Source organism: Dioscorea cayenensis, chromosome 17, assembly GCF_009730915.1.
Source record: "Dioscorea cayenensis subsp. rotundata cultivar TDr96_F1 chromosome 17, TDr96_F1_v2_PseudoChromosome.rev07_lg8_w22 25.fasta, whole genome shotgun sequence".
Classification (NCBI taxonomy): Eukaryota; Viridiplantae; Streptophyta; class Magnoliopsida; order Dioscoreales; family Dioscoreaceae; genus Dioscorea; species Dioscorea cayenensis.
The window spans coordinates 12,005,081-12,028,356 of record NC_052487.1 but is presented as its reverse complement, the minus strand read 5'-3'; the positions used below and the strand labels follow the sequence as shown (position 1 = coordinate 12,028,356).

The 23,276-nt window shown below is 29.4% G+C and overlaps 1 non-coding gene across 1 annotated transcript; it reads left to right on the top strand.

Annotated features, from left to right (window-relative positions):
- Positions 1 to 1,037: 1,037 nt before the first annotated feature.
- LOC120281561 lies at positions 1,038 to 1,144 on the top strand. Its single transcript, XR_005542698.1, has one exon. It is a non-coding gene; the product is annotated as a small nucleolar RNA R71 (small nucleolar RNA).
- The last annotated feature ends 22,132 nt before the right edge of the window (positions 1,145 to 23,276 follow it).

The window sequence follows — 23,276 nt, the reverse complement described above, 5'->3', positions numbered from 1 at the left end:
ATTTTGTTATATTTTTCTCCTAAATTAATTGTAAAACATAAAAGAATGTTTATATAATTTAGCATTTTATCTTTCAATAGTATTTAGAATTTGACTACGAAAAAAATTATTAGTGAGAGATGATTAGTGTCATTAAATTTAGTAACAAATAGTGACATTATCCAATATCAACAAGTAATGCGATATTTATTTGTAACACTATTATAATATCATTATTACTTATATTTTGGTGGCAAACCTATGTGTCACAAAAATAAATTAAGGTACATAAAAAAAAATTCAAATTGTCATTGATAATATATGTTAATATTAGTAACATTATTTAAATTTAGTTTAAAAACAAGAAATTTTAAAATTTGTTACAAAAAAATATTATATTAATGATGTACAATATTTGTCACTTAATATTTAAACCGTCACTAAAAGTACGAGTGCATTTGGAGCTAATCCTTTTGTGACAATATCATGTGACAATTTAAAGTATTGTCACATAAAATTATCAAACAAGCAAAATGAGTGACTAAAAAATGATTTCGTCACATTATGTATTTTTTTGTGACAAAAAACCAATATGTCAAAATTAAAATTGTCACTAATCATCAATTTTGTTGTAGTGATTGTAGGTATTGCTATAAGGATTTCCTTGACCTCTCATTGCATTAGCTACAAAATCAACCTGTTCCACGTAAGTAGTACCAAAAATCAAAATAGGGGAATTAGATGGCGCATGTCCTCCGCCACACCCAGTGCAACTCATCGAGGCTGCCACTCTTGGAGAAGTTAGAGTGTCTAACTTCTTGCTTAATGACTCCACCTGGGCTGCCAATGATGTGACTGCGTTGATCTCATGAAGTCCGGCTACATTCTTTTTGTCCCTTGTGTTCCACTGATAAATGTTTATAGCCATTTCTTCAATGAGATGTCGGGCTTCTTCGGGGGTCTTGCTTCCTAAGGTACCTCCTGCTGCAGCATAAAGTAATTGCTTTGTGCTTGGGTTCAAACCACTATAAAAAGTTTGAATAATCATCCACTCGGAGAATCCATGTTGAGAGCATTTTCACAGGAGCTCCTTGAACCTATCCCTTGTCACAAAAAAAGACTCTAATTCTGTTTGCACAAAAGAAGATATCTCATTCCTAAGCTTCACAGATTTTTTGGGAGTGAAATATCAGGCAAGAAAAGCTTCTACCATCTTCTCCCAAGTAGTGATTGACGCTCCAGGTAATAGGTGTAGTCGTTGCTTTAAAAACCATAACTCCCAGGCAACAGCACCAAGAACGTGACACACCCTTTGCATGTGTATACCGTAACTTCACAGGTTATCAAAGTAATAAAGTACCCTGGTGAGTGGCTAGTCATATCCATAGGGAATAGTGCTCAAAAACACAAGTATTGCTATTTAACTATAGTGAAGATGATATAAGAGTGGTGTGAACAATATCAATGCGAATAAAAATAAAGTAAAGAAGAAAGAGACGCAATAGAATAATAGGAGAGGCAATCGATAGAAAATGGGGTACCCGGACATTGCTCACCCTAGGACTATATTTTCAAGTGCAAAACCAATCATTATGTCTCATAACTGATGTCTAATGAGTCATGGAAATCCTAAGACGCATGGTCCCAAACCTAAGGTCAACCATGACTAACCCTCACACTATGCCCCTACGGATAGGGATACTCTCGACGTCTCACAATGTGTATGGTTGTATGACAATTTATGGACTCCAAGTGATAAACCCTATTGCCTAATACAGATCTAACCCTTTGGTCCAGGCGAAAGAACACCTAGTCATAATTAAGCCTCAGCACTAATGATTACTTCAACACTTCACTCTGTTGCTCGCGCAACTAAGCCCTACTTGAGTTTGTCTCTTAACACTTCACTCTATTTTAACCACAAAGAACTCTAGGAATGTGGAGGTAGGATAAATTATATTGGAAGAGAAAACGGGCGTTCCGCTGCCTCTCGACTCACACTCTCGACCCTCTCCAACTTAGCTTTGTCTAATCCTCATGGTGCGTCACTCATCCACAATGATTACCAAGATAGATTCTCACCCGTAGTGTCGCTCTAAGGAAAAATCATTTCAACAAGCATTGAAGTTGAAACTCAATTAAAAACATCAATTAAAGAAACATAATGAAAGATCAATGAAACAAAATCATCCTAGGGTTTACAAGTGCAAGCACCCACTAGGGGTTTAGCTCTCCATGAAGCAAGATACAATCAATAATGAAATCGAATGTAAAAGCATGCAATCCATAAGTAAAACCCCCTCGTAGTCCATATTGATGGTCTTGTGGAGTTGCCTCGTCTTCTCCAAGGGTTCCCTCATCAAGCCTAGGTCACATCTCGCCAAATCGATGCCGACGAAAGCTACCCAATAACTATCTTCCGAACAAATGTAGTGTCAAAGGCTATAGAACCACTCCAAAGACCTAACCAAAGCCTCTACAAACCGTAGCCATGAGCACCTCCAAAGATGGGGAAAAGATGAGAAAAGGATAGGAAAAGAATCTGAAATCGCGGCTTTTATATGGCTGGAACTGGGTATCCACATGGGCGTGTGGAGTTTCCACACGCCCGTGTGAATCTCCAGAAGTTGTTTTCCTGAGAGTTGTTGGCAGTAACTGCTACATTGATTTTGCTACAGTGATTTACTATAGTAATTTACCAAAATACTCCCGAATCCACACTTTTCATCGAGGCCACATGAACGGAAACACATCTATGAAGTAGATCGTGTTATGTCTTCAACTAAAAGCCACATTGATGAAGATCTTATTAGTATTGTACAAGTCGGAACACATGAGTGTGACTGTCTTTGTGCCTCTCCAATTTGTATGTGAGCTCGAGCGCAATGGAGTTGCCACACACTCACATGTCTTTGAGTACAACTTGTGTCTTCACATTTGCTCAATCCATGACTTCAACAAAAATTTGCATCCACGATCTACTTTTAGCTCCTTTCTTCCACACTTGTCTCCACAACCCTAAATGCACAAAAGAAAACAAATACACATGCATAAGCAATAAAATCTGAGAAAAGTAATGCTCAATGTAAGAAAAGAATACTTCGTATTACTAATACACAAGCGCTTATTAGATGGCTTCAAGTGCTACCTTGCGGCCTCAAGGGAGGCCGTCAAGCACCCAAAACAGCCTCTTACGAGCACTCCAAGTGACCGTAAAGCTTGGCCTTGCCTTTGCTTTTTTAGGGTGTTTTTCTCCACTATTTTTGCCTCCCAAAAGACTTCAACTAAGGTCCTAACTCAAGAGGACACCCAAGGAACTCGTGCACAAAAGAAACACTCAAGAACATGAAATAAAAGAGAAGTAGATAAGTAGGGAAAAAATCAACCTTCCACACAAATCCTATGTTTTCCTTCTGGATTGTCTCATATTTTTCAATGAAAACAATAATTTCATGTTTTCTTTTCTGATTGTCTCCTTTTTTTTAATAAAATCATAATCCTATGTTTTCATTTTAGAATATCTCCTATTTTTGAATCAAAATGCTAATCCAATATTTTCTATTTAGAATGTCTCCTATTTTTTGTTTTGATTCAAATCAGTAATCCAATGTTTTCTTTTCGGGATGTTTCCTCATTTTTCTCAATCAATACCCTAATACTGTGTTTTCTTTTCATAATGTCTCTTATTTTTCAATAGATCCTAATCTATTTTTCCTTTTAGGAATGTCTCCTATGTTTTCTTTTCCGAATGTCTCTTATTTTTGAATCAAAAACATAATTCCATTTTTTTCACAATGTCTTCTATTTTTTAATCAAAAACCTAGTCCTATATTTTCTTTTTCAGAATGTCTCCTATTTTTTGGTTTAAATCAAAACCTAGTCCGATGTTTCTTTTTTTTCAATGTCTCCTAGTTTTCAATCAAAACCCAAATATTATATTTTCATTTTGGAATGTCTCTCTCTCTTTTTTTTTTCTTTGAATCGAAAGGTAATCCTATGTTTTCTTTTGGAAATATCTTTTATTTTTAAGTTTTCAATTAAAAACCTAATCCAAAGTTTTCTTTTTAGAGCGTGTCCTATTTTTGAATCAAAACTCTAATATCATGTTTTCTTTTTGGAATTTCTTTTACTTTATTGTTTTGAAGCAAAACCCTAATAGTATGTTTTCTTCTCGTAATGTCTTATGTTTTTCGGTTTTCAATCAAAACCCTAATCCTATGTTTTCTTTTTAGAATGTCTCCTATTTTTGAATCAAAACCCTAATTCTATGTTTTCTTTTTCTAATGTCAACTATTTTTTGGGTTTGAATCAAAACCCTAATCCTTTTCTTTTTTTTTTCGGAATGTCAATATTTTTGAATTAAAACCGTAATAATATATTACTTTTCATGATGTCCCCTATTTTTCAATCAAAACACTTATTCAATGTTTTATTTTTGTAATGTCTTCTATTTTTCAATTAAAACAATAATCATATATTTTCTTTTTGGAATGTCTCCTAAATTTCAATGAAGACGCTAATATTATGTTATCTTTTTATAATGTCTACTATTTTTTGGTTTTAAAGCAAAGCACTAATACTATATTTTATTTTCAGAATGTCTCCTATTTTTCAAAATAGAAACCTAATCCTATGTTTAAAGTTTCAGAATGTCTCTTATTTTTCAATCAAAAGAATAATTCTATGATTTCTAATTGGAATGTCTCCAATTTCTAATCAAAACCCTTATGCTATGTTTTTTTACCATGTCTCCAATTTTGAAATCAAACTCATAATCCTATGTTTTTTTCGAAATGCCTTCTACCTTTGAATTAAACCATAGCCCTATGTTTTCTTCTTGGACTGTCTACTATTTTTTAATTAAAACCATAATCCTATGTCTTGTTTTCTTTATCTCTCATATTTTTTTAATCCAAACCCTAATCCTATGTTTTTGTTTCGAAGTTTCTCCTAATTTTAAACCAAAATAAATATCCTATGTTTTCTTTTCAAAATGTGTTTTATTTTTGAATCAAACCCCTAATCCTATGTTTTCTTTCATAATGTCTCCTATTTTTAAATCAAAATCTTCATCCTATGTTTTCCTTGATGGATGTCTCATATTTTTCAATCAAAACTCAAATTCTATGTCTATTTTCAGAATGTGATCTATTTTTTGATTTTAAATCAAAACATTAATCCTATTTTTATTTTCGGAATGTCTCCTATTTTCGGTTTTGAAACAAAAACTAATCCTATGTTTTCTATTTGGAATGTGCCCTATTTTTTAATTAAAATGCTAATCCAATGTCTTCTTTTTAGAATGTCTCCAATTTTTTAATCAAAACCCTAATCTTAAGTTTTCTTTTTGGACTGTATCCTATTTTTTGGTTTTGAATTAGAACCCTAATTGTATGTTTTATTTTCATAATTTTTCTTTTGAATCAAAACTCTAATCTTATGTTTTCTTTTCGGAATGTCTCCTATTTTTCAATGAAGACTCTAATCCCATGTTTTCTTTTTGTAATGTCTCTCTATATTTTAGTTTTAAATCAAAGCACTAATCCTACATTTTCTTTTTATAATGTCTCCTATTTTTGAAATAAAACCCTAATGCTATGTTTACTTTTTAAAAAAATTTCTTATTTTTCAGTTAAAACCCTAATTCTATGATTTCTAATTGGAATGTCTCCAATTTATTGGTTTTGCATCAAAACCCTATTCTTACGATTTCTTTTTGGAATGTCTCCTACTTTTCGGTTTTGAATCAAAACCCTAAATACTATGTTTTTTTTCACCATATCTCCCATTTTGGAATCAAATTCATACTCCTAATTTTTTTTTCAGAAACCCTAATCTTGTGTTTTCTTCTCAGACTGTCTACTATTTTTTAATTTAAACCCTAATCCTATGTCTTCTTTTCATAATATCTCCTATTTTACAATCAAAATACAAATCCTATGTTTTCATTTCGTAATGTCTCATATTTTTCAATCAAAAGCCTAATCCTATGTCTTTATTTTAGAATTTCTCCTATTTTTCAACCAAAACAAATAATGTATGTTTCTTTTCTGAATGTCTCACATTTTTGAATGAAAACCCTAATCCTGTGTTTTCCTTTCGTTATGTCTCCTGTATTCTAATCAAAACCCTTAACCTATGTTTTCCTTCTTGGATGCCTCCTGTTTTTCGATCAAAAACCTAATCCTATGTTTTTCTTGGGAATGTGTTCTACTTTTTGGTTTTAAATCAAAACATTAATCTTATTTTTTCTTTCTAGAATGTCTCCTCCTTTTTTGTTTTGAATAAAAGCCCCAATACTATATTTTCTTTTCATAATGTCTCCTATGTTTTTATTATAACAATAGACCTATGTCTTCTTTTCAAAATGTCTCCTATTTTTTAATCAAAACCATAATCCTAAGTTTTCTTTTCATAATGTCTCCCATTTTTTGATTTTGAGTCAAAACCCTAGTCTTGTATTTTCTTTTTGGAATGTCTCCTATTTTTTTATTAAAACCAAGATTCTATGTTTTCTTCTCAGAATGTCTCCTATTTTTCAGGTTGAATCAAAAACTAATACTATGTTTTCATTTTGTAATGTGTCTTATTTTTTAATCAAAATGCTACTCCTATGTCTTCTTTGCGGAATGTGTCCTATTTTTGAATAAAAACCCTAATAATATGTTTTCTTTTCGGAATGTCTCATGTTTTTCGATTTTGAATCAAAACACTAACCCTATGTTTTCTTTTCAGAATATCTCCTATTTCAAAATCAAAACCCTAGTCCTATCTTTTTTTCTTTTCGGAATGTCTCCTATTTTCGATTTTGAATCAAAACCCTAATCCTAAGTTTTCTTTTAGGAATGTCTCCTATATTTTAATAGAAACGCTAATCATATGTTTTCCTTTCAAAATATCTCCTATTTTTCTATTTTGAATAAAAAACCTAATCTTATGTTTTCATTTCAAAATGTCTCCTATCTTTTATCCAAACCCTAATCCTACGTTTTATTTTTAGAATATTTCCTATTTTTGAATCAAACCCTAATCCTTAGTTTTTTTTTGAAATGTCACCTATTTTTCGATCAAAACCCTGATCCTATTTTTGAAATGTCTCCAATTTTTTTTTTTTTGTTTTTAATCAGAAACCTCATCTTTAGTTTTGTTTTTTTTTAATGCTTCCTATGTTTTTTTTCTGAATGTTTGCTACTTTTAGGTGTTGAACTAAAACCGTAATCCTATGTTTTATTTTTGTAATGTCTCCTTTTTAATCAAAAACTTAAATCCTATGTTTTGAATTTTACCAATTTTTTTGTTTTGAATAAAAAAACTAATGCTATGTTTCTTTCTTTTCAAAATGTCTCTTATTTTTCAATCAAAATTGTAATTTAATATTTTCTTTTTGAAATGGCTTCTATTTTTTAATCAAAACCCTAACCATATGTTTTGTTTTAGGAATATATTATTTTTTTGTTTTGAATAAAAACCCTAATACTATGTTTTCTTTTTAGAATGTCCCAAATTTTTTAAGCAAAACCGTAATCCGATGTAATATTTTCTGAATATCTAATATTTGTGAATCAAAGCTAGAATCTTATGTTTTATTTTCCGAATGTCTTCTATTATTTGTTTTTGAATCAAAACCCTAATCCTATGTTCTCTTTAGGAATATCTTCTATTTTTTAATTAAAACCATATTCCTATTTTTTAATTTTTGGAATGCGTGTATTTTTTAATCAATAGCCTAATACTATGTTTTTTTTTCAAAATGTCTTTAGTTTTTGGGTTTTCAATCAAAACCCTAATTCTATCTTTTTCTTTTCGGAATGTGTCTTATTTTTGAATCAGGACCTTATTCCAATGTTTTGTTTTTGCAACATCTACTATTTTGTTTTCTTTTCCAAATGTCTTCTATTTTTGAAATAAAACTTTAATAATATATTTACTTTTCAGAATGTCTCCTATTTTTCAATCAAAACCATAATCCTATGTTTTCATTTCGGAATGTCTCATATTTTTCAATTAAAACAATAATCCTATGTTTTCTTTTCGGAATGTCTACTATTTTATAATGAAAACCCAAATGTTGTGTTTCCTTTTTGTAATGTCTACTATTTCTCGATTATAAATTAAAGCAATAATCCTATATTTTTTTTTCGGAATGTCTCCTACTTTTTAAATAAAACACTAATCCTTGATTTACTTTTACAGAATGTCTCCTATTTTTCAATCAAAATGATAATCCTATGATTTCTAATATGAATGTCTTTAATTTATTGGTTTTGCATTAAAATCCTAATCCAATTATTCATTTTCAGAATATCTATTACACTTCGGGTTTCAATCAAAAACCTCATACTATTTTTTTTCACCATGTCTACTATTTTTTAATCAATAGCATAACCCGATGTCTTTTTTTTTGTAATGCCTCTTACTTTTGAATCAAACCATAATAATATTTCTTCTTTTAGGGCTGTCTGCTATTTTTTTAATTAAAATCCTAGAATGTCTCCTATGTTTCAATCAAAATTCTAATCTTATGTTCACTTTCTAGAATGTCTCCTATTTTGCAATCAAAATAAAAATCCAATGTTTTGTAATGTCTCATATTTTTCAATCAAAAGCCTAATCCAAAATCTTTTTTCTGAAGATCTCCTATTTTTAATAAAAACTTTAATCCTATGTTTTTGTTTCATAATTTCTCCTATGTTCGAACCAAAGCCCATATCCTATTTTTAAATCAAAACCTTTATCCTATATTTTCCTTCAGGGATGTGTGCTTTTTTTCAATCAAAATCGTAATCTTATGCTTCTTTTTCGAATTTATTCTAATTCTTGGTTTTAAATCAAAACATTAATAACTATTTTTTCTTCTAGGAATGTCTCCTATTTTTAGGTTTTGAACCAAAACCCTAATCATATGTTTTATTTTTTGTAATATCTTCTATGTTTTTATCAAAATGATAATCCTATGCCTTCTTTTTGGAATGTATCCTATTTTTCAATCAAAACAATAATCCCTAGTGTTATGTTTTTTTTTAATATCTCCTATTTTTTGTCAATACTCTAATCCTATATTTTTTTTGTAGAATGTCTCCTTTTTTTCAGTTTTGAATGAAAAGACTAATCCTTTGTTTTTTTAAGAATGTCTCCTAGTTTTAAATGAAAATGCTAATTCTTTGTCTTTTTTCGGAATGTCTCCTATTTTTCAATAAAACCCTAATTTTATGTTTTCTTTATGAAATGTTTCCTACTTATTGGTTATGAATTAGAACCTTCATTGTATGTTTTCTTTTTGCAATGTCTAATATTTTTCATTCAAAACTCTAATCCAATGTTTTCTTTTTGGAATGTATCCTATTTTTTTTTTGTTTGAATCAAAACTTTAATCCTATGTTTTCTTTTCGGAATGTCTCTTGTTTTTCCATTTTGAATCAAAATACTAACCCTATGTTTATTTTGGAATGTCTCCTAGTTTTGAATCAAAACATTAATCCTATGTTTTCTTTTAAGAATGTCACCTATTTTATAATCAAAATGCTAATCTTATGTTTTTTCTTTCAAAATGTCTCATGTTTTTTCATTTTAAATCAAAAAACCTAATCCGATCTTTTTTATTCACGAATGTCTCCTATTTTTTAACAAAAACTCTAATCCTATTGTTACATTTCTCAATGTTTTCAATTTTTTAATCAAAACCCTAATCCTATGTTTTCTTTTCGGAATGTCACTTACTTTTCAATCAAAACCCTAATTTTATGTTTTATTTTCTTAATGCCAAATATTTTTCAATAAAAAACCTAATCCTATGTTTCATTTAAAGTGTCTTTTATTTTTGAATCAAAATCATAATCCTATGTTTTCTTTTTTTAATGTCTCCTACTTTTCAATCAAAACCCTAATCCTATATTTTCTTTCCAAAATGTCTCCCATTTTTAAATTGAAACCATAATCCTATGTTTTCTTTGTATATTGTCTACTACTTTTTGATTTAGAATCAAAACCCTAATCCCATGTTTTTTGTTCGGAATGCCTTCTATTTTTTAATTAAAACCTTAATAATATCTTTACTTTTCTGAATGCCTCATAGTTTTCAATCAAAACCATAATCCTATGGGTTTTTTTAGAATGCCTCCAATTTATTAGTTTTGAATCAAAACCATAATACTATGTTTTCTTTATGGAATGTCTCTTATTTTCTAATTAAAACACTAATCCAATGTCTTCATTTCGAATGTCTCCTGTTTTTAATGGAAACTATAATCCTATTTTTGCTTTTGTATGTTATTTTTTTAATCAAACCCGTAATCCTGTGTTTTCATTTAAAAATGTCTCGTATCTTTTAATCAAAACCCTAATCCTATGTTTCATTTCGGAATGTCTGCAAAGTTTCAATCAAAACACTAATCCTATTATTTCATTTCGGAATGTCTCCAATTTTTCAATTAGAACACGAATTCAATGTTTTCTTTTCGTAATGTCTACTATTTTTCAATTTTGAATCAAAACCCCTAATCCTATGTTTTCTTTTAGAATGTCTTCTATTTTTGAATTAAAACCATAATAATATGTTTACTTTTTGGAATGTTTCCTATTTTCAATCCAAACTCTGATAATATGTTTTCTTTTCGGAATGTCTCCTATTTATTGGTTCTTAATCAAAACTATGATCCTAAGTTTTCTTCTGGGAACATCTCTTAATTTTTAATCCTACATCTTCTTTTTCGAATGTCTCCTATTTTTCAATGAAAATCCTCATTTTATATTTAGTTTTCTTCATGTCTGCTATTTTTTGGTTTTGAATCAAAGTACTAACCTTATATTTTCTTTTTTAAATGTCTCCAATTTTTTAAATAAAAACCTAATCGTATTTTTCTTTTCGGAATATCTCCTATTTTTCAATGAAAACCATAATCCTTCATTTTTTAATCGGAATGTCTCCTATTTATCGGGTTTTAATTATTACCTTAATAGTATTTTTCTTTTTGGAATGTCACCTATATTTGCGTTTTGAATCAAAACCCTAATCATATGTTTTTTTTCCAAAATGCGTGCTATTTTTAAATCAAACCCTAATCCTTTCTCTTCAGACTTTTTGCTATTTTTGAATTAAAATCCTAATCCTATTTTTTGTATTCCTAATGTCTCCTAGTTTTGAATCAAAGCCTTAATGCTCTGTTCTCTTTTCAGAATGTCTCCTATTTTTCAATTAAAATATAAATCCTATGTTTTTTTCGTAATGTCTCCTATTTCTCAATCAAAAACATAATCCTATGTCTTCTTTCAGAATATCTCCTATTTTTGAATCAAAACTCTAATCCTATGTATTCTTTTCAAAATTTCTTCAACTTTTTAGCTTTGATTCAAAACCATAATCCTATGTTTTTTTTAGAAAAGCTTTTGAACCAAAACCCAAACCCTATGTTTTCTTTTATGAGTTTCTTCTATTTTTTAATCAAAATCAGAATTCTATGTTTTCTTTTTGTAGTGTCTCCTATTTTTGAATCAATACACTAATCCTAAGTTTTCTTTTCGGATTGTCTCATCTATTTTTTTTTAATGTCTCCTATTTTTCCATGAAACTGGTAATTCTATGTTTTCTTTTCAGAATGTCTCCTATTTTTTTGTTTTCATTCAAAATCATAATATTATGTTTTGTTTCTGGAATGTTTTCTATTTTTGAATTAAAACCATAATACTATGTTTTCTTTTCAGAATGTTTCCTATTTTCCAATAAAAACCCTAATCCTATGTTTTTTTAGGAATGTCTCCTTTTTTTTCTTTCTATCAAAAAAGTAATCCTATGTTTTCTTTTCAAAATCTTTTCTATTTTTTTATTTAAATCGTGATTGTATGTTTTTTCACAATGTCTCCATTTTTTTAGGGCAAAAATCAGAATCATATGTTTTTTTAAATTAAAACTCTAATCATATGTTTTATTTTTGGAATGTCTCATATATTCAATCAAAACCTTAATTATATGTTTTCTTCTCAGAATTGTTTTTTCTATTTTTCAAATAAAACACTAATCATATGTCTTATTTTTGGAATGTCTCCAATTTCTCAATGAAAACCTTATCTTATGTTTCTTTTCTTAATGTATGCTATTTTTCAGTTTTTTTTTTAAAAGAAAGCGCCAATCTATATTTTCTTTTTGGAATGTCTCTTATTTTTAAATAATACCCTAATCTTGTGTTTACTTTTTGGAATATCTTCTATTTTTCAATCAAAACCCTAATCTTACTTTTTCTAATTGGAATGTATCTGATTTATCAGTTTTGAATCAAAACCCTAGTCCTATGTTTGCTTTTCGGAATGTCTTCTATTTTATATTTTTTTAATCAATGCTCTAATGTTTTTTTTTTCATTTCGCCATGTCTTCTATTATTGAATCAAAACCATAATGAGATATTTTCTTTTTGAGAGTCATATTTTTCAATCAACTCTCTAATCGTATGTTTTCTTTTCAGAATGCCACAAAATTTTGGGTTTTGAATCAAAACCCCATTGCAAGGCTTTCTTTTTTGGAATGATTCCTATTCTTGAGTCAAACCCTAATCCTATGTTTTTTTTTAGGACTATCTGCTATTTTTGAATTAAAACCCTAATTCTATGTTTTATTTTCAGAATGTCTCTTATTTTTCAATCAAAACCCTAATCCACTGTTATTTTTTCAGAATGTCTCCTATTTTATAATCAAATTTCAAATCCTATGTCTTCTTTTCATACTGTCTCCTATTTCTCAATCAAAAGCATAATCCCAAGTCTTCTTTCCGAATATCTCCTATTTTTGAATCGAAACTCTAACCCTATATTTTCTTTTTAGATTCTCATTTGTTTTTTGGTTTTGATTCAAAACCCTAATCCCATTTTTTTTTTTCTTTTCCGAATGTCTCCTATTTTTGAACAAAAACCCAAATTCTATGTTTTCTTTTTGGAATATCTTCTATTTTTAAATCAAAATCAGAATCCTATGTTTTCTTTTTGTAATGTCTCCTATTTTTGAATTGAAACCCTACTGCAATTTTTTTCGTAATGTCTCCTATTTCTGAATCGAAATCCTAATTCTATGTTTTCTTTTCGGATTTGCTCATCTATTTTTTTTGGAACGTCTCCTATTTTTCTATCAAAACCCTAATCCTATGTTTTCATTTCCGAATGTCAACTAATTTTCAGTTTTCAATTAAAACCCTTATCCTATGTTTCTTTTTCAGATATTCTTTTTTTATCGGTTTTGAATCAAAACCTTAATCATATGTTTTCCTTTTTGGAATGTCTTATATTTGTTTAATCAAAACCTTTATATTATGTTTTTTTTTCAGAATGTCTCCTATTTTTTGGTTTTGAATCAAAACCCTAATCTTATGATTTCCTTTCACAATGTCTCCTTTTTTTTTTTTATTAAAACACGAAACATATGTTTTTTTTAGGAATGTGATAATTTATAATTAAAACCCTAATCCTATGCATTCTTTTCAAAATGCTACCTATTTTTAAATCCAAAACTTAATCATATAATTTCGGAATGTCTCCTATTTTTCAATCAAAACAATAATCCTATCTCTTCCTTTCAGAATATCTGCTATTGTATAGGTTCTAAATCAAAACATTAATATTAAGTTTTCTATCCAAATGTCTCCTATTTTTAAATCAAAACTCTAATACTATGTTTGTCTTTTGGAATATCCCCTTTTTTCTACCAAAAACTTAATCCTATGTTTTATTTTCGGAATGTGTCTTATTTTTCAATCAAGACCCTAATTCTATGTTTTCTTTTTCGGAATGTCTCCTATTTTTCAATTTTGTTCAAAACTCTAATCGTATGTTTTCATTTCAAAATGCCCGTGATTTTTTAATCAAAACTATAATGCTATAATTTTTCGGAATGCCTCGTATTTTTAAATAAAAACCATGATCCTATGTTTTCTTTTTGAATTGTCTCATATTTTTCAGTTAAACACTAATTCTATATTTTCTTTTGATAACGTTTCCTATTTTTTAATCAAAACCCTAATGCTATGTTTTTTTTTTCCCGAATGTCTCCTATTTCGCAATCAAAACTCTTATCCTACATTTTTTTTTTGGAATATCACCAATATTTCAGGTTTGAATCAAAAAATCGAATCCTATTTTTTTTTGTGAATGCCTCCAATTTGTTTTTATCAAAAACCTAATCCTCTGTTTTCTTTTGGGAACGTCTCCTATTTTTAATTTTTAATCAAATCCCTAATCATATGTATATTTTTTCTTTTTTTAATGTCCACTATTTTTCAATCAAAAAACAAATCGTATGTTTTCTTTTTGGAATGTGTCTTATTTATTGGTTTTGAATCAAAAACTTAATCTTATGCTTTATTTTCAGAATGTCTCTCATTGTTTTATCCAAACCCTAATACTATGTTTCCTTTCGGAATGTGTTCCATTTTTTTGTGTAAAATCAAAACCCAAATCCTATGTTCTCTTTTCAGAATGTCTCCTATTTTTTGATTTTGAATCAAAACCCTAAACCTATGTTTTCTTTTTAGAGTGTCTCATATTTGTTAATCAAACCGTAATCTTATGATTTCCTTTCGGAATGTCTGTGATTTGATGGTTTTCAATCAAAACTCTAATCCTATGTTTCTTTTCAGAATATCTCCTATGTTTCTATCAAAACCCTAATCCTATATCTTCTTTTTAGAATGTCTTTTATTTTTAAATCAAAACTCTTATTCTAAATTTTCTTTTCGAGGATGTCTCCCTATGAATCAAAACCTTAGTACGAATGTCCCCAATTTTTTTATTAAACCCCTAGTCCTATGTTTTTTGTTCAGAATATCCCCAATCTTTTCTTTTTGGAATGCCTCTAATTTTTTAATCAAAAACCTAATCCTATATTTTCTTTTTAGAATGTCTCCTATTTTTAATTTTTGAATCAAAACCCTAATCCTATGTACAAGTTTTCTTTTCGAATGTCAGATATTTTTCAATCGAAAAATCAATCCTATATTTTCTTTTCAGAATGTGTTCTATTTATCGGTTTTGAATTAAAACCCTAATGCTATGTTTTTTTTTTGGAATGTCTCCCGTTTTTCTATCAAAACGCTAATCTTATGTTTCTTTTGGGAATGTGTTTTGTTTTTTTGTTAAAAATCAAACCCCTAATCCTATGTTTTCTGTTAAGAATATCTCTTACTTTTCCGTTTTGAATCAAAACCCTAAGCCTATGTTTTCCTTTTGGAATGCCTGCAATTTGAAGGTTTTGAATCAAAACCCTAAGCCTATGTCTTCTTTTCAGAATGTTTCTTATTTTGGAATCAAAAACCTAATCCTAACTTTTCTTTCGGAATGTCTATTATTTTATGGGTTTGAATCAAAATCCTAGTCCTTTGTTTTCTTTTTGGAATGCCCCCAATTTTTTAATTAAAACTCTGATTCTATGTTTTCTTTTTGGAATGTCTCCTTTATCAACTTTGAATCGAAAAACTTATACTAACCGTAATTTTATGTCTTCTTTTTAGAAAGTCTCATACTTTTTAATCAATACCCTAACCCTATGCTTTATTTTCAGAATGTCTCCTATGTTTTCTTATCGGAATGCCTCCTATTTTTCAATCAAAATCCTAATCCTATGTTTTTTCTTTTCCGAATTTTTTCTATTTTTTGGTTTTTAGTAAAAAATCTAATTCTATGTTTTCTTTTCAGAATATCTTCTATTTTTAATCAAAAACCTAATACTATGTTTTCTTTAAGGAATGTCTATTATTTATCAATCAAAACCCTAATCCTATGTTGTTTCTTTGGAATGTCGTCTTTTTTCAGGGTTTTAATCAAAATCCTAATCCTTTATTTTTCTTTTCAGAAGTTCTTCTATTTTGAATCAAAAAACTAATCCTTTATTTTATTTTGTAATGTCTCCAATTTTTCAATCAAAAATCTTATCGTATGTTTTCTTATCGGAATGTTTCTAATGTTTTAAACTGATTTTTTCTTTTTGGATTATCTCCTATTTTGTGGTTTTGAATGAAAACCTTAATCCTATGTTTTCGTTTAAGAATGTCTCCAATTTTTAGTCAAACCCCCAATCCTATGTTTTCTTTTTGGAATGTCTCCTATTTTTAGGTATGAATCCAAACAGTAATCCTATGGCTTTTTTAGGAATGTCTCTTATTTTTGAACCAAAACATTAATCTTTTGTTTCCTTTTCCTAATATCTCATATTCTTCAATAAAACACTAATCCCAGATTTTCTTTTTTGAATATCACCTATTTATCAATTTTGAATTAAAACCCTGATTCTATGTTTTCTTTCATAATGTCTCTGATTTTTCAGTTTTGATTCATAACAATAATTCTATGCTTATTTTTCAGAATGTCTCCTATTTTTTAATTGTAACCCTAACCCTATGTTTCTTTTCAGGATGTCTCCAATTTTTTGGAATGTCTCCTATGGTTCGGATTTCAATCAAAAACTTAATACTATGTTTTCTTTTTGGTATGATTGTATCTTGGAATCAAAACCCTAATCCTAAGTTTTATTTTCTAAGTGTTTTCTATTTCTGAATAAAAACGTTAATCCTATATTTTTTTCGGAATGCCTCCTATTTTTAATTTAAAACACTAATTCTATATTTTCTTTTCGGAATGTCTGTTATTTTTCAGTTGTGAATCAAAACACTAGTCCTATGTTTTCATTACGGAATGTCTCCTATTTGAATCATAACCCAAATCCAATATTTCTTTTGGAATGTGTCCTATTTTTCTGTTTCGATTCAAAAAACTAATCCTATGTTTTATCTTTGGAATGAAACATATTTTTTAATCTAAACTCTAATCCTATGTTTTCTTTTGGGAATGTCTCCTATTTCTAATCAAAATCTTAATCCTATTATTATTATTTTTTGGAAGGTCTCCTATTTTTTGGTTTTGAATAAGAAAACATAATCCCATGTTTTCTTTTCAGAATGTCTCCTATTTTTTGGTTGTGAATGAAAACCCTAATCTTATTTTCATTTCGGAATGTCTCTTACTTTTTAATCAAAGCCCTAATCATGTTTTCTTTTTGAATGTCTCCTATTTTTGTTTTTGAATCAAAACCTTCAACCTATGTTTTCTTTTCGCAATGTCACCTGTTTTTCAATCAAAACCCTAATCTTATATTTTGTTTTCGAAATGTCTCCTATTTTTTTTTTTGCTTTGAATCAAAACCCTAATTCTATGTTTTCTTTTTGCAATGTCTCCTATTTTTCAGTTTTTAATGAAAACCTTAATCCTATATTTTATTTTCATAATGCCTCCAATATTTTAATCGAAAGCCTAATCATATGTTTTATTTTTGTAATGCCTCCTATTTTTCAGTGACAACCCTAATCCTATGTTTACTTTTGGAATGTCTCCTATCTTTTGGTTTTCTATGCTTTCTTTTTGCAATATCTTCCATTTTGTAATCAAAACCATAATCATATGTTTTCTTTTCTGAATGTTTTCTATTTTTAAGTCAAAATCCTTATTTCTTTTTAGAGTGTCTGCTATATTTTATTTCTAGAATATCTGTTATTTTTTAGTTTTTTATCAAAACCCTATGCCAATGATTTCATTTCAGAATGATTCCTACTATTGAACCAAAACCATAATCCTATGTTTCCTTTCCAGAATGTGCCTTATCTGTTGTGTTTTAATCAAAACCCTAATCTTATATTTTATTTTTGAATGTCACCTATTTTTTTAAAGAAAACCCTAATCATATGTTTTTTTATAAGAATGTCTCTTTTTTGTCAATCAAAACACTGATTTGATGTTTTCTTTTCGGAATGTCTTCTATTTTTTAATCAAAACCGTAATCCTATGCTTTTTTTTTCTGTGTTTTTTTCAATCAAAACCCCAATCCTATATTTTCATTTTAGAATGTCTCCTATTTCTGAATCAAAACAATTATCCTATATTTTTCTTTTGCAATGTCTGCTAATTTTTTTTGTTGTTATTCAAAACCCTAGTCCTATATTTTCATTTCAAAATGTCTCCTAGTTTTGAATCAAAACCCTAATCCAATGTTTTCTTTTTGGAATATGTCCTATTTTTTGGGTTTTAAATAAAAAACCTAATATTATGTTTCTTATCCGAATGTCTCCTATTTTTTAATCAAAACCGTAATTCTATATTTTCCTTTGGTAATGCCTCCTATTTTTCAATCAAAATCAAAATAAAATTATTCTTTTCGGAAAGTGACCTAATTTTTTGTTTTGAGTCAAAAAACGTAATCCCATATTTTTTTTTTTGTAATGTCTCCTATTTTTCTACTTTGAATGAAAATCCTAATCCTATGATTTTGTTATTGAACATCTCCTATTTTTTAATCAAAACGCTATTCCTATGTTTTCTTTTTATAATGTCTTGTATTTTTTGGTTTTTAATCAAAACCTAGACCTATATTATTTTTTTTGGCAATGTCCACTAATTTTTTTTATCAAAACCCTAACTTTTTGTGCAATGTCTCCTACCTTTTTGGTTTTGAATAAAAATCCTAATCCTATGTTTTCTTTTCGGAATGTCTCCTATTTTTCAGTTTTAAATCAAAACCATAATCCTATGTTTTATTTTTTGGAATGCCTCTGATTTTTTAATAGAAATACTAATCCTATATTTTTTTTTGTAATGTCTCCTATTTTTCAATGAAAATCCTAATCCTATGTTTTATTTCTGGAACATGTCCTATGTTTCGGTTTTCAATCGAAATCCTAATCCAAAGTTTGCTTTTTGGAATATCTTCTATTTTGGAATCTAAACCATAATCATATATTTTCTTTTCACAATGTCTCCTATTTTTCAATAAAAATGCCAATCCTATATTTTCTTTTCAGAATGTCTGCTACTTTTTGGTTTTGAATAAAAACCCTAGACTAATGTTCTCATTTCGGAATGTCTCCTAGTTTCGAACCAAAACCCTAGTTCTATGTTTCCTTTTCGGAATGTGTCCTATTTTGCACTCAAAACGATAATTCTATGTTTTCTTTTCAATATGTAAGCTAGTCTTTAATAAAAACCCTAATTCTATTTTTTTCTTATCAGAATGTCTCATTTTATTCAATCAAAACATTAATTCAATGTTTTCTTTTCGGAATGTCATCTATTTTGGAATCAAAACCCTAATATTATGCTTTTTTTTTTAGTGTTTTCTATTTTTGAATTAAAACCCTAATCCTATATATATTTTTGCAATGTATCCTATTTTTGAATCAAAACAATAATCATATATTTTTTTGGGATGTTTGCTTTTTTTGTTTACGAATCAAACCCATTGTCCTATGAATTCATTTTGAATGTGTCTTAGTTTTGAATCAAAACACTAATCCATTGTTTTCTTTTCGGAATGTGTACTAGTTTTGGGATTTAAATAAAAAACTTAACATTGTGTTTTCTTTTTGGAATGGCTCCTATTTTTTAATCAAAACTCTAATCCTATGTTTTCTTTTTGGAATATCTTCTATATTTCAATCAAAATCATAATCCTTTTATTTCTTTTACGAATGTCTCCTATTTTAGATTTTGAATAAAAAAAATTAATCCCATATTTTTTTTTCGTAATGTCTGCTATTTTTGGGTTTTGAATGTGATAAGTGCTTGTGTGATAGGAATTCGAACTGTTCTTTCCTTATGATAAGCATTACTTTTATTAGGTTCAGCACTAATATGTGTGCATTTATGTTACTTTCATGCATATAGGGTTGTGAAGGCGAATGTTAGAGAAAGAAGCTAATGTAGATCATGAATGCATCATTTGGAGGAAATCTTGAGAAGGATCAAATGCGAAGACATAAGTCGGGCTCAAGATGCGAGAATGTGTGCCAATCTCCGTGTATTCAAGTTAGTACAATGATTTGGAAGGGCACAAAGGTAGTCATATTCAACTATCCGGGCTTATGTATTAATAGTAAGATCTTCACCAATGAAGCCGTTGTTGAAGAAGCAAAGCGACCTATGACGTAAATGTGTGCCCGTTTATGTTACCTCGATGAAAACATGAATTCGGGAGTGTTTCGGGCCGGTACTATAGCAGGACACTGTAGCAAACACTGTAGCAATTTATTGTAGCAAGTATTGTTCACACCCTGACCGAGAAAAGTGAATTCCAGAGAATCCACATGGGCATGTGGAAATTATCCACGAATGTGTGGAAATTTCACGGGCCGTGTGGTGAATCCACAGGGGCGTGTGGATGCCCGATTCCAGCCCTATTTAATGCCAGTTTTAGCCCCGATTTCAACATTACTTTCTCCATCTTTTTCCCAGCTTGAGAGAGGGTGGCGGCTAGGGTTTAGAACGGTTTTGGCAAGGCTTTTGGAGTGGTTCTCCGGCTTCAACACCGCGCTCCACTTGGAAAAAAGTTATTGGGGGTGCTTTCGTCGACACCGATTCGGCGAGGTGTGCCCTAGGCTTGACAAGGGAACCTTTGGAGAGGACGAGGCCACTCCACAAGACCATCGACACGAACACCGAGGGGGTTTTCTATGGATTAATTGTTTTTACATTGGATTTCATTGTTGATTGTAACTAGCTCTATGGAGAGCTAAACCGCCTAGTGGGTACTTGGATTTGTGTACCCTAGGATGCTATTGTTTCTTTAAACCTTTTATTATGCTTTCCTTAATTGATGTTTTAATTGACTTCCAATCTTGAATGCTTGTTGAATGATTTCTCCCTTAGAGTGACACTAGGGTTGAAAGTCCATATTGCTAACCTTTGTGGATGGGTGACACGCCATGAGGGTTAGACAAAGCTAGATTGGAGAGGGTTGAGAGGGTGAGTCAAGAGGTAGGGGAGCGTCCCCTTTCTCTTCCGATTTGATTCATCCTACCTCCATTTCCATAAGTTCTTTGCGGTCATAGTAAAGTAAATGGGCTAAGGGATGACCTTCCACTGGGGCTTAGTTGTAGAGGCAACAGAGTGAAGTGTTGAAGTGATTTTAGTACCTAGGGCTTAATTGTGACTAGGGACCTTCCACCTGGACCAAAGGGTTAGGTCTACACATAGCAATAGGGTTTATCACTTGGAATCCCTAGAACTCATTGCGATTCTATACGAGTGCGAGGTTGAGATATTGTTCAATTTCTGCTCCGGGACATGTATAGAGTTAGGCATGGTTGACCTTAGATTTGGGACCATGTATCTTAGGATCTCTACAACTCATTAATGCATTAGTTAGGAAGCATAATAGTTGGTTTTGCACTTGAAGCAATAATCCTAAGTGGAATAATATCCGAGTACCCCATTTACATCGATTGCCTTTTTCCTCTCAATTATTGTGCCTCTCTCTCTCATTTCTTTTATCTCTTTTTATATCACTCTCATTCATCATACCATCGATTTATTCTCATCATAGTTAGATAGCAATCATTGTGTTTCTATTCACTATTCCTTGTGGATACGATACCCACTCACTTGGGATTTATTACTTCGACACCCGTGCACTTGCGGTTTACACGCATATTCGGTCTTGTCAGAATAAAAGCTCTAATTTTATATTTTTGCTTCGAAATGTCTGCTATTTTTGAATTAAAACCCTAATCCTATGTTTAATTTTTTTGAATATCTCCTACTTTTTGGTTTTGAATCAAAACCCTAAGCCGATGTTTTCTTTTCGCAATGCTTCCTTCTTATTAATCAACACCATAATTTTATGTTTGCTTTTTGGAATGTCTCTTATTTTTCTTTTTGTAATGTCTTCCTTTTTCACTGAAAACCCAAATGTTATGTTTTATTTTTGGAATATCACCTATTTTCGAATCAAAACCGAAAGAATATTTTTTTTTTCTAAATATCTTCTATTTCTTAATCAAAACCCTTATTTTATATGCTTTGCTTCTTGGAAAGTCTCCTATTTTTCAATTAAAACACTAATCCTATATTTTCTTTTCAGAATGTCTGCTATTTTTGGGTTTTAATTCAAAACCCTAGTCCAATGTTTTCATTTTGGAATTTCTCCTAGTTTTGAATCAAAAATATAATCCAATGTTTTCTTTTCGGAATGTGTCCAACTTTTCGGCTTTCAATCAAAACCCTAATACTTTGTTTTCTTTTATGAATGTCACCTATTTTTTTATTGAAAACCCTAATCCTATTTTTTTTTTATTAGAATGTCTCTTTTTTCAATCAAAACCCTAATTCTATGTTTGCTTTTCGGAATGCCACCTTTTTTTGTATTGAATGAAAAACCTAATCCTATGTTTTATTTTCGAAATGTCTCCTATTTTTGAATGAACACCCTAATAATTTGTTTTCTTTTTGTAATGAATCCTATTTTAAAATAAAAATGATAATAATATTATTTCTTTTCGGAAGGTCCCCCATTTTTTATTTTTGAATCAAAAAACTTAATCCCATGTTTTCTTTTTAGAATGCCTCCAATTTCCTGTAGTTGAATGAAAACCCTAATCCTATGTTTTTCATTTTAGAATATCTCCTATATTTCAGTGTTGAATGAAAACCCTAATCCTTTGTTTTTAGTTTCGGAATGTCTCCTATTTTACAATGAAAACCCTATGCCTATGTTTTCTTTTATCGAATGCGTCCAATTTTTAAGTTTTGAATCAAAAACCTAATCCTATGTTTTCTTTTCGGAATGTTTCTAATTATTTAATCAGCACACTAATCCTATGTTTACTTATCCTAATGTATCTTATTCTTCAGTCAAAACCCTAATCCCATGTTTCCTTTTTTGAATGTCTCCTATTTAACAATTTTCTGTCAGAACCCTAACCCTATATTTTCTTTTTAGAATATATCTTCCATTTTTCAATTTTGAATCAAGACTATAATCCTATATTTACTTTTTGCAACGTCTTATAGTTTCAATTGAAACACTAATCCTATGTTTCCTTTTAGAATGTTGCCTATTTTTTGGAATATCTCTTGTGTTTTGGATTTCAATGAAAAACTTATCCTATGTTTTTTCTTCGAAATGCCTTCTATTTTGTAATCAAAACCCTGATCCTATGATTTCTTTCTTCAGTGTCTGCTTGTTTTGAATCAAAACCCAATCCATTTGTTTTAGTTTTTGGATGGGTCCTATTTTTTAGTTTGAATCAAAAACCTAATCTCATGTTTTCTTTTTGGACTATCTATTCTTTTTCAATCAAAACCCTAATTCTATGTTTTCTTTTGAGAATGTCTCCTATTTTTCAATCAAAATCCTAATCCTATTATTTTTTTTTTTGAAATGTCACCTATTTTTGAGTTTTGAATCAAAAAACTTAATCCCACATTTTCTTTTCGGAATGTCTCCTATTTTTTCGGTTTTGCATAAAAAAAACTTAATCCCATGTTTTCTTTTTGGAATGTCT